The 12,785-nt window shown below is 41.2% G+C and overlaps 1 long non-coding RNA gene across 2 annotated transcripts in view; it reads right to left on the reverse strand.

The window, feature by feature from the left end:
* LOC132520377 (uncharacterized) overlaps positions 1-12,785 on the reverse strand; it is a 41,440-nt gene that overhangs the window by 18,983 nt on the left and 9,672 nt on the right. The window contains exons 3-5 of one of the 2 annotated variants that reach the window (XR_009540537.1): positions 7,599-7,653; positions 5,152-5,334; positions 630-1,753 (exon numbers count right to left, since the gene is read on the reverse strand). This is a non-coding gene — a long non-coding RNA (uncharacterized LOC132520377). Of the gene's footprint in view, positions 1-629; positions 1,754-5,151; positions 5,335-7,598; positions 7,654-12,785 lie in introns of those variants that run through there. The other variant, XR_009540538.1, reaches the window with a different exon arrangement.

The raw sequence follows: 12,785 nt of genomic DNA on the forward strand, positions 1-12,785 counted from the left end.
GCTTCCCACTAGCTATCTATTTAACATTTGGTAGTGTATATATGTCCATGCCACTCTCTCACTTCGTCCCAGCTTCCCCTTCCCCTTCCCCGTGTCCTCAAGTCCATTGTCTACGTCTGGCAGGTGGATTCTTAACCACTGTGCCACCAGGGAAGTCCCTTTGTTTTTGTTGTAAGTGTCATTGATGTGAACAGAGAGGGAGGATGTATTTTTTCAGGAAAAAAGGAAAAGAAAAGAGAAAGACTTGGGGACTTCCCTGGTGGTCCAGTGGGTAAGACTTCATGCTCGCTATGCAGGGGACCTGGGTTTGATCCTTGGTTGGGGAACTAGATCGGCATGCATGCTGCAACTGAGTTCACATGTTGCAACTAAGGAGTCTGCATACCTCAACTAACAAGTCCACATGCTGCAACTAAAAGATCCCGCATGCCACAACTGAAGATCCCTCATGCCGCAACGAAGATCCTGCGTGCTGCAACCAAGACCCGGTGCAGCCAAAATAAATAAATAAATACACAGATATGTAAATAAATATTTAAGAAAAAAGAAAAGAGAAAGACTTGTCTATTATTAAAAGTCCTGAAATAAAACCAAAAACTACAAAAAAAAATTAAACAGCCCTGAATATTGGTTTAAACTGTATGCTCTGCACCTGAAGAAATGTGCAAGGAAAAACACTATCTTAAAACGAAGTAAAGCATTGTCTGCCCAACAATGGTTTCTGTATCAAAGAAGGAGAAGGTTCTGGAACACTATAAACTGGAACAGAAACTTTTTGGTAGATAACTATAAACACCTCACAATAATATTGAGCTGTGTTTCCCAAACTTAGTCTTTTAAGTATCCTTTCACTATGCTTGCCACAGCTGATTACCTCCTGTGCTCTTATACATTTTTCTTTAAACTGACTTGGTTCTTACCTAAATATATATTTTTTCAAAAGAAACCTTACATTATTTCCATACATGGAAAACCAATATTATTTGCCGTAAACTGACAGCTACTTCAAAAATAAGAGCCATGAAAACCAAACAGTGTTATTAACTTCTAGCTCGATCTTTTTCTTTGACAAAAGCTCTGAACTTGGGCTTTTTCTCTTTTTTTCAACTTTTTATTTTTATACAACTTTTAAAGGTCACTTTCCATTTACAGTTATTACAAAACATTGGCTATATTTCCTGTGTTGTACAATCCATCCTTGAGTCTATCTTATACCCAATAGTTGAGGGGGGGAGGGGCAACGTAGGGGTGGGGGAGTGGGAGAGGTCTGTTCTTATTAGAGAGTTGTTAAGATATTCAAGTGGAAACTTTCTTCTTGATTTAATCAGAAGCACTGAGGGATAATTAAAACGAGAATTAATTTCTCAGTGTGTGATTCAACGTCCTATAATACTGAGTCCTTGTACTATTTTGTATACTGCTGTGGGTACACTTCCCACACCGAGGTCAGTGTTTAACAGTGTGTAATACACTGTCTTAGTAATACCTTCTGTGATCATTCAAATCCTACTTTTCTTTGGAATGGAGTTAAAGAGCGTTTGATCTCTGATTTCCCCAGTTACCAGAGTGCCTTTCTTTACAAATGTCCAATATGCAACAACCCTAGCAATTCAGGGCAGAGTTATGTCATAGCCACTGAACATCTCCTGTGCTTGTTGTTCTCCGATCATTTCCCCTAGCCCCTCATTCTCCACACTTCTTTGACCAGTTCTCTGTCCTGGAGATCACCACCTAAAGACTGGCTTGGATTCAGCTAAAAAGAAGCAATAGCAGAAGATGGAAGCACAGGAGGAGAGTAGCCAGTAGATATCTCATCCCACTCCCTATTTTCTTGGTGAAATAGTTCTGGCAGTATCCTCACCTCTCTGTAACTGTGGTACCTGCAGAGGGCCCTACCTTCATGGTTCTAACTTTTACCAGCTTCTGTGAACACCATTTCCTAATTTTGTTCCTTCAGGCCTAAAAGTGATAATGACATCCTGTTGATGATGAATCAACAATAATTTAAATCCCTTGTTTGATCCCTCAGCTTTATTGATACTTTTGTAATAATTTCTTATTAAATTATCTTCATATGAACCATCTAAGTGGGTGAAATGTTTGTTTCTTGCCAGATGCCAAGTGAAACAGATGGAAACTTTTCACTGCATATACTTTTGTACATGTTTCTATGTGCTTGCATTACCTATTCAAAAAATAAAAACAAGCTTTTAAAAATCAAAGAAATAACAATATTACACATCAAAATTTGAGACAGAGCTGAAGCAGTGCCTAGAGGGAAATTTTTAGCTTTAGTTTGACAATTAATGATCTAAGCTTCCATCCCAAGAAGCTAGAAAAAGAAAAGCAAATTTTAAAAAAGACAGGAAATAAAGACAGGAACAAAAATTAAAGAAATAAAAATAGAGATAGAAATAAAACAGAAATAAAGTTAAAAATTGTTTTTTTGAAAAGATCAATAAAATTGATAAACCCTAAGCATAGATCAAGAAACAAAAACCACAAATTACCAATTCCAGGAATAAAAAAGGGGGCATAATTACAGATCCTAAATATTTTTTAAAAATTTAAGATGGTAATGTAACAACTTTACACCAAAAAATTTGACGATATAGTTGAAATGGAAAAATTTCTTGAGAAACACAAAATTAAACTGACACAAAGGAAATAGGAAAAATAAATTGTCCAATACTGATTAAAGAATGAATCTGGGGCTTCCCTGGTGGTGCAGTGGTTGAGAGTCCGCCTGCTGATGCAGGGGACACGGGTTCGTGCCCTGGTCCGGGAAGATCCCACATGCCGCGGAGCGGCTGGGCCCGTGAGCCATGGCCGCTGAGCCTGCGCATCTGGAGCCTGTGCTCCGCAACGGGAGAGGCCACAACAGTGAGAGGCCCGTGTACCTCAAAAAAAAAAAAAAAAAAGCTGGGACCCTGAAGAGGTACCCTATGCCTTGTCTTCCCTGGGCTGCATCCTGGGAGTGGAAGCCAAGGGAATGATAGATACCCCAGAAAGTTTAGAGGGATTCGGGTGCAGAAGGTGTCTCTTCTTACCTTCTAGCTGGAACCTGAGGGGTGATAAGCCACCCCAACTTATCCTGCACTGGTCAGAGCAGAGGTAAGGAGGGGAAATGGTTATGTGGTATGTCTAGGTCAGTGGCCCACAGCAGCCTCCTAGAATTCCCTCATGCTCCCAAGCGGAAAAGGGAGACGCACCAAAAAGTGGACTCCAGAGTGGGCTGAGAGAATCAAAACGAGCCACACTTGGAGAGGCCCAGAGGTCTGCAATGGGGATGAGATAACCTCACACATGAGGACCAGGAGAGGGAATGCTGCACATCCAAGCAGGGGGCCAGCCTAGTAGATGGTTATCAAGAGCCAGATGGCCCTTCCCAAAGCTGTGATGTAACATAGCCTCCTGGAGCCCAGACTCAATCTCAGTGAGAATGGGGAACCTCAAATTGACTGAGATTAAGTTTCTGCCACCAGACAGGCAAATAGGAGATGGCTGCCACCTCTGTCGGTAGGAGCCAGGGAGAGATAGGAAGGTGATTTTTTTGTTTGTTTTTTTAAAAAATAACTTTAGATACAAAATTAATCAATGTTCATTCTAGAAAACTATAGTACACATAAGCAAAAAAGTAAAACATAGATCGCCTATAATCTCACTACCTAGAGATAATAGTTATTATTATATGAACCTTTTATTTTCTTTTACAAAAATAAGATTTTAGGGGCTTCCCTAAAATTCTTCCTCGTCATCATTTTCAATAATCGTAGTAGTGAGTGTTACAGGTGTTCTATAATATTTTTTAAACACTTTACTAATTGGTGGGCATTCTTACTACTATAATCAACACTGTAATGAACAATTTTATGCTGAATCCTTGCTCACTTCCTTGGCTATTTCATTGTTAACCTGGGGTTTTTCCACTTCCTTTAGCTCCTTGTGTTGGAGCCGGGCATACACGGCAAAGAAAACCTGGCTGGTCATGCTAGTCAATCAGCCATGCAGATTGGAACTGGTGAAACAGGTTGGGTGTACTGCTGTAAAAACCAGTCAACCCTAGTTTTGACTCTTAAAATTATTCCTGTTCCCTGGAGATTATGTCCCCAACTCAAACATCCTCTGGCATACCGAGTGAGGGAACTGCCTCATGCATTATCTAATATTCTTAAGAGAATACACTGTCATCCTTGCCTGACAAGAGGAGCCCCTGGCAGCATGGCCTACGTTCCTATTTATACAGCATTGCTTTATACGTGCTAGTGGGTACCAAATATATTAAGTCAATGAGAGTCATTTGCACGCTGCAAATGGGATCAGGATATAAAATGATTTGGAGTCCTTGTTTTGTACAATGAATCTTCTTACATAAAATCTACAGATCAGCTTCCAAACAGAATTTTTAAATATCTGGCAGAGAAGTTTCATAAGAACTACTCCTCTTCTGTTGGATCTTGTTTTATGCTCATCTCTGGTTAAACAGGGCTCAGACAGAGGTTAGTAAAGCTCCTAAATGATTGTGCCATCCCCTGTTGTTTTTTGGGGGTTTTTTTTTGTTTTTTTTGGCAGTACACGGGCCTCTCACTGTCGTGGCCTCTCCCGTCGCGGAGCACAGGCTCCGGACGTGCAGGCTCAGCGGCCATGGCTCACGGGCCCAGCCGCTCCGTGGCATGTGGGATCCTCCTGGACCGGGGCACGAACCCGTGTCCCCTGCATCGGCAGGTGGACTCTCAACTACTGCGCCACCAGGGAAGCCCCCATCCCCTGTTTTTAAGATGCCCCAGCTCCCTGATTGCCTACACAGGATGAAGTTCCAACCCCTTAGCACAGAAGATTTCCTTGTCCTGCCGTATATGGCCCCAAACCTTCCTCTGTAGCTTTATCTCCTGCCTGTCACTCCTTTCTTAGTGAACCACTGTGGATTATAACACTTTATATCATAAGTGGTTTAAATATCTGTCTCCCCGTTCGCATAACTTATCTCTTTAACCACAAGATCCTGTCCCTCTCCTCTGCCTACATCTAAGAACCTAGTACCTGGTATACAGTAGAAAATCCGTAAATATATCAGTAAATCAGTTTGTCATAAAATAAATAGCTAACGTATGATAAGAAGGGCTAGCACTTATTATGTTCCAAGAGCTTTACCTGTGTTATCTCACTTAATCCTCACAACAGCCCATCGGCTTGGCACTCTTATTATCTCCATTTCACAGGTGAGGAAATGAAGGCACAGAGATTAAGAAACTCGTCCAACATTACAGCAATCAATAGATGGCAAAACAGGATTTGAATCCAGGCAGTAAGGTTCCAAAAGTCCTGGTTCTTCATCTACAATGAATGAAATTTATTGTAGAATGAATGGTGTTAACCATGTCACTGGGACCGAGATCACATGTGGGGAAGCCGTTCAGTTTTCTTGATAGGTGCAGGGGTTCCACAGACTAATGACTTCTATTAAAATTCTGTTTTCGGGGCTTCCCTGGTGGCGCAGTGGTTAAGAGTCCGTCTGCAAATGCAGCGTACATGGGTTCGTGCCCCCGTCCGGGAAGATCCCACATGCCATGGAGCGGCTGGGCCCGTGAGCCATGGCCGCTGAGCCTGTGCGTCCGGAGCCTGTGCTCCGCAACAGGAGAGGCCACAACAGTGAGAGACCCACTTACCGCCAAAAAAAAAAAAAAAAAATTCTGTTTTCGCTATTTAGTAGCTTGGTGAGTTTGGAAAACTTATTTAAATTTTCTAGGCCTCTGTTTTCCCATCCACAAAATGTGGATAAAAGTGGCCCCATAGTGATGAGATTACAGTGAACGTTAAATGATATAATCCTTATTAAGTGCTCGGCACATCCTAGGAGCTCAGTAAATACTGTGTACACATAGCTATTATTTCCAGACTGCTATTTGCTGTCCTGAAGAGAATATTGCAAATGCCTTGGTGAAAAGGCCATCCGTTCTCCAGTCACCTGCTTTGCACATGAGTCTGTGGGTGTATGTGTACTGATCACACAACGTGAATATGAAATGACAAGGTCCCTAATCCACCTAGAAGGCTTCCCACAGTGAGTTCCGCATCAGCATTGGTGTTACAGTTTTCCAAGGTAGCACCAAACAGGGCTTCAGGGTCACACTGCCCAACAGCTCTCGGGGACCCTCTCGTTCCAACATCCCATCAGTCAGAGATTAAGGCCTCTTCCAGACCTCAGGCAGTCAGTCACAGAAACTTGGGAGTTGAGCAAAGGCAGCTGATGGGCAGCTCCACCCATCACCCAGAAAAGAGCTCTCCCTTCAACCCATCGCTGATAAGACACCAGCACACAGTAAGCACCCACAAAACTCTTTGGACTCCACCTTCCAGAGATTAAATTCTCGCTGGGTTCTTCTCCCACCAGGAGGGAGCAGGGTGGGATTTGCCCATGATCTCAATCTCATGGATACCTACCTCTTGGATTTTTTCGGCTGTGTAGCTTGCGGAATCGACCAGGGAGAGAACCCAGACCCCCTGCACTGGAAGCGTGGAGCCCTAAGAACTGGACCGCCAGGGAATTCCCCCCCCCTCTTATTTCTCATGGGTCTAGGCAGCTGTGCCCTGAAAATAGCTCTGGGTGGAGGAAATATTGTCTCCTTTCTTTCAGCACCAAAGCTCCAAGTTAAAGCCAAAAGCAAACTGAACTTATGAAAAGTAAATGGAGAAATCAGCCAGCACAGTTCCGCAGGGTGCTGGGAGAAAGAGGCAGCGTTAACAGCATGCAAGTCTCTCAGAGATGAGGCAGCAACTGCCCAGGACAACGAAGACAACAAAATCCCAGTCTGTACAAGTGGGAGCTCAGGTCCTCTGCTCCCAACTCCAGCCTAAATTCAGCCTTGAGTATTAGTCAGACTAACTGGTAAAGAAAAGGTTTGAGGGACATTGCAATCTGCCTGGGATAACATGAGTCAATGGAGGGCTATCAGGACCTGCAGTGTTTCCTCTGTCTTTTCAGAATTGGTTGCCGGGAGGGGTGCAATGACTCATAGAATGTTAGTGGTAGAAGGAATCTACCCAGCCGTGTCCCCTCATTTTACCTGGAGAGGAACTAAGGGTCAGAGTGAATCCATTTGCCCAAGGTCACAAGGCATGACTGCTTGTCCAGCATTCTATTTTGTCCCCTGACACTTTCTGCCTCCTGCATCTGACTCACCCGTAGCCCTTCCATCCCACCCACTATTCATGCCTAACATGAGGCAGGGTGCGTGTTGAAGCTGTAATCCCCTTGTGTGCTGCAGAGTGGGAAAGAGCATATGACAGAGTCTCATAGGAAATATCATGGCGTCTGTTTTTCTGCCCACTTGTGGAAATCATCTTCATTTTGGACCCCACACATAGAGTTAATTTTCCACCCAAAGGAGAGACCACAGATCTCCCAGACCAGAGAGAGAAACTTCCAGGGCTATGTCACCCAGGTTATCAAACAGGGTGGGGGGGGCAATCAAGTTGCCAAACACTTGATACAGCCATTCTTTGGCTACACAAAGCTAAGGATTATCATCATTTCCTTAGCAAGAAATGAAAAAGAATCATTATCAAAATGTTTCTAGTAGCTTCTACTGAGTATTTACCATAAACAGGCAGTATTCCTTAATCCTCAGCAACAGCAGGAAGTTATTGTTATCCCTATTTTAAAAAAGAGGAAATTGAGGCACAGAAAAGTTAAGCAGCTTGCAAATAGTAAATAATCTGACTTCAGAACCTGACTCATCATCATGCTTTTGTCAACTCTCTCGTAAAACTGTGCATATTTCTTGCTTCACAGCCTGGGTTCAGTCATTCTCATCCAGTTCTGTTCTCCTTATCAAGTTCTAAATGAAAGTACCCCTCCAGGTTATTATTCCTGATCAACACCTAAACCAAATCTGTTTGCAACAGTAGAGATGCTGGTGTTCAGTTAATTTGCAGTCCTTACAAAATGTTGCTTTGACAAGACTTTTTTCTGTTTGAATGTGCTATATGTTACATAACCAATATTAGCATGCTGGTATATTTCCTTTCTGCCATTTTCCTTTTTATTTAACGTGTGTGGAGGAGGAAAAAGTTTCTCCTCGACCCTCTTATGTTTAGTGTCTGGGGCTCTGCAAATTAAAAGGACAGATTAACAGGAAAATAAAAGAGAGTTTGTTTATGTGTGCAGTGCTCATACACACTGGAGAACCCAGTAGTGAGTAATTCTGAGGGGTGGTTAGAATTTGGGGCAAATATACCATTTTAACAAAGGGTGATAAATTTGTAGGGAAGCGCAAGACAAAGGAAAACGGGGTTGGGCTCCTGGCAGTGGTAAATTGTAGGAAAGTAAATATATGGGGAAACTAATGGAAGATAAGTTATTTCAGTAAGATTTGTTTGTGCAGACTCATCTCAGGGCCGGCTTTCTGTCTCCCGTGATAATGGTGGTTTTCCTCCCGGTCCAGGAGCGAGGAGGGGGAACATCTTCTCAAAGCAAAATTTATATCCTGCTTTTAGGCAAATAAAGGAAGGGCAGAGAGCTCTTTCTGTATTTGCTGCTTTTTTATTGCCTTCAGCTCATAGCAATACTATGCCAAAGTGGCATATTTTGGGGTGGCATATTCTGATCCTCTTCACGTAATAAAAACTGCAGGGCACATTCAATTTCTTAACTGCTTCGTCCCCCCTCATTATATAATATATTGTTTGTTGTGGCTATGTAGTCTTTATAACTACCATTTTTCAATGAATAAATAACATTTCATTGCGTAGATCTATCATTATTTGCTCATGATGATAAACAAATAGGACGTATAAGGCCCTACTGTGAGATATTTGGGCTGTTTCCAAATTCCTCATGTTATCAACAACTGTAGTACACTTCATCTTTTCTATACTTACCAGATATATTTTATTCTAGGTTAGCAGAGTTTTAATTCTCTTAACGAAACTCAAAGCATGGTTTATATCTTTGTGAGTTTAGGTAAGAAGAGTTTAAGAAAACGTAGATGGGCCATGAGCCAATCCAGAGTCTCAGCCAGTTCAGTGAACACCATGAAAAATCAGTAGCAACAAGAGGAGAGAGTTGTCACGTCAACCAAGAGAATATGTACAAGTGATTTAGGAAGGTTAGAGACATCACCAGGGCTCAGTGTCCCAGCTGGAGAGACAGATCTCATATCACAGTGAACACTGGCTACCCATCTACACTGGAACAGTTTTTCTAACATGACACGTTAATCATGATTCCCAGATCACTTGGGGGAATTCTCAGTTCTTTACAATAACCACAGTGCACAGTGTGTGTGCGCGCGCACACGCACATACACACACACACACACACACAGTCTAGAAATGTCCATCTTTTCTGCTCATTCACGTAGCAAAGGTGGGAGACCTTGGGATTAGGAGGTAGGAAGACCTTGATTAGGATCTTGGCCTCAACCCTTCCCACCAAGTTGACTGTTATCCAACGTGACTATTTCCCAGTCTTCTCACACGTGAAATGGGAATTACATTTAAGGGAGTAATTAAATGGATTTTTTAAAAAAAGTACTTTAAAAACCACAAAACTGTACATAAATGTTATCTCTTATGTATTGTTAGGGCATTTAGAAATGCTGGCTTTGGGGACTTCCCTGGTGGTCCAGTGGTTAAGACTCTGTGCTTCCACTACAAGGGGCATGGGTTCGATCCCAGGTTGGGGAACTAAGATCCTGCATGCCCTACAGTGTGGCCAAAAAAAAAAAAAAAAAATGCTGGCTTTATTATATAATTAATACCCATTTTAGGGGCTGAAGGTAGAAGTGATTACATAGCCACAGTCTGGTATTTTATACTTCCTTAACAGGAAGTATAGTTTGAGATTTTTAAAATGGGAGATATCGGTAAATGGTTTATGTCTTCTGCTATAGAAGATTCAAAAGAAGGAGTGGTATTTTCTCCTCCTTTTTGCCCAGTTGTGTTCAGAATCTGAGCTACATGCCTCCATGGGCCTAAACTGCTTTCCTGATGCTCGGCACCCAGAAGACCCCCACCTACTTCCTTGCCTTCTTTTGGGGAGGTGGGAGTGCATTTTGCTCAATTACTTATCTATTGGACCCTTGGGATCCCTGTAGACATTTGAGTTTGTGAACCCCCATTCTGAGAAGTGATGATCAAACTTTGGCAATCTCTCTCACCTCCTTGCCCATATGCATGATAAATTCAGTTGTCAAATTCTCTGGTCCTATTCTTTCAGTTGAGTGTCTCTGCCCTAGTCCTCCCACTGCTGTCCTAAACTGTCCACATTACATTACCTCTTGCTTGTCTAATGTGATCATCTAACTGGCCTCCCTACTTCTAGTTTTTCCTCATTTCAATCCATCTTACACATCACTGCCAGAGATTGATTATATCCCTAAAATAATGTTCCTTTCTGCCTCAAAATAAGCTACTGTCTCCAAATTGCTTGAAAAATTAAGTACAAACTATTCTAACATGATATTCGAGGCCCTCTACAGAATGTCCATGTGTCAGAGATTGTCAATTTGTCCTCTCCCTCCTTCTTAATAAGAGACAATCTTTTCCTACTGAATATTAGCCAGCATAGGGCTGTTCTGAATAAGGACTACATTTCCCAGCCTCCCTTTTAGTTAGGGAGCCATGTGACTTAATTCTGCCAATGAGATGTGAGATGTGATGTGTGCAACCTCTGGGAAGTACCTTAGGGAAAAGACCCATACCTTTTTGCCCTCCCCTTCCTCCTTCCTGCTGGCTGGGATGCAGATGTGGTGGCTGAAACTCAAGAAGCCATCTTAAACCATGGATGGAAGCTGTATGCTGAGGATGACAGAGCCTGGTTCCCTGACCCCTTGGAGCACCACATCAGTCCTGAATTGACTATCTTGGGGCTTGTTTTCTATAGGAGAGAAATAAACTTCTATCTTGGTTGTTGTATTTTATTATATTTTCCCAAATATTCATTTTTAGCAGTTTTATTTTGGTATAATTGGTATACAAAAACTGCACATATTTAATGTATACAACTTAATGAATTTAATGTATACAATTTAATAAATTGTATACAATTTAATATGCATACACTTGTGAAACACTCGCTACAGTCAAGGTAATAGACATGTCATCATCCCCAACAGTTTCCTTTTACCTCTTTGTTGCTATTATTGTTGTTGTCATTGTAAGAACACAACATGAAATCCATCCTCAACACATTTTTAAGTGCACAATACAGTATTCTTAACTATAGGCACAATGCTTTTCATAGATTGCTATAACTTATTCACCTTGCATAACTGAAACTTTATACTAATTGAACAACTCCCCATTTTCCCCTTCCCCAATCCCTGGCAACCACCATTTTATTCTCTACTTCTATGAATTTGATGATTTTAGATACCTCTTATAAGTGGAATCATATAGTGTTTGTCCTGGCTTTTACCACTTAGCATAATATCCTCCAGGTTCATTTATGTTGTCACATACAATAGGATTTCCTTCTTTTGTTTTTCAAGGCTGAATAATATTCCATTGCATGAATATACCATAGTTTCTTTATCCATTCATTTGTTGATGGACATTTCGGTTATTTCTGTATCTCAGCTATTGTGAATACTGCTGCAATGGACATGGGAGTGCATATACCTCTTTGAGATCTCGATTTCAACTCCTCTGGATATATACCCAGAAGTGGTATTGGGGTCCAAATATACATTTTAATAAGAGATTTATTGAGATATAATTCACATACCATAATTTTCACTTTTTAAAGGTGCATCTTCTCCTGTAATTGTTCCCTCTCCTTTGGACCCATAACTTTTTTGTTGTTTATTTGTTATGGTTGACCTTATTTTATAATTATTACACCCCTGTCACATCCCTTCTACCCATATCCTACAGTACTTGGCATTTTTAGTAGCTCAATTGTTTGTTAACTTAAGAATTTGTATGCTATTTGTGAACTTATGAAAGCACTGGTTAAGTTCAAATTCCAAGATGAACAAAAATCAAATATATTTGAGAAACCTATACGTACTTTGACGTATTCCTAGAGAATGGGTATTTTATTCAAGGCAACACATTGAATTTAAAGAAGTTTAGCAATGTTAACACAATATAGTTCAAAACAGGATCTTAATTCATAAATTTGTCAATTGTTCTTTCATCGTGCAGATTTTAGTCAGGGTCCTGCCACAGAAAAAAATGGGCACCTCTTATGGTTAATAAATCTTATCGATCCCATTTTGCAAATGAGGAAAATAAAGCCCGGAACTAAAAAGTGTTATTTCAGGAAATGGTATCTCATTATTTGCTATTATCTAAAGACTTTAATCATAACCAGTTTCCTGCAGCTCTGAGAATATTACTTCCCCTACTTCAATCAGCACTTCTCAAAATGTTAGCTATAGAAGACTATAGATGCTTAATCAGCATGTGGACTCTGGGGCTCCACCCTATTCCTCTGAATTAGAATCTCTGGGGCTCTGGAATCTGCATTTTTAATAAGCTCCTCAGAAGACTTTTTATGTACATCGGAGTTTGAGAACCTCAACTCTGCATAATTAATAATACATTAAACCAAATATCTCAGCCCTGGTTGAGCATCAGAAGCCCCATGGAACTTGAATTATCTTATTTCTAGGCTCCAGTCCCAGATATTCTGAGTCAGCCAGCTTTGAATCCTACTCTATTCTGCTCTCACTTCACCAAGGCTCAACTACCCAGAGGTTTGGAATAATTGTTTTGCGGACAATGCATTTAGATGAAAAATCGATCGTCTATAAGATCATCTAGGGCACTGAAGAGTA

The sequence above is a fragment of the Lagenorhynchus albirostris genome, chromosome 5, assembly GCF_949774975.1.
Source record: "Lagenorhynchus albirostris chromosome 5, mLagAlb1.1, whole genome shotgun sequence".
NCBI lineage: Eukaryota > Metazoa > Chordata > Mammalia > Artiodactyla > Delphinidae > Lagenorhynchus > Lagenorhynchus albirostris.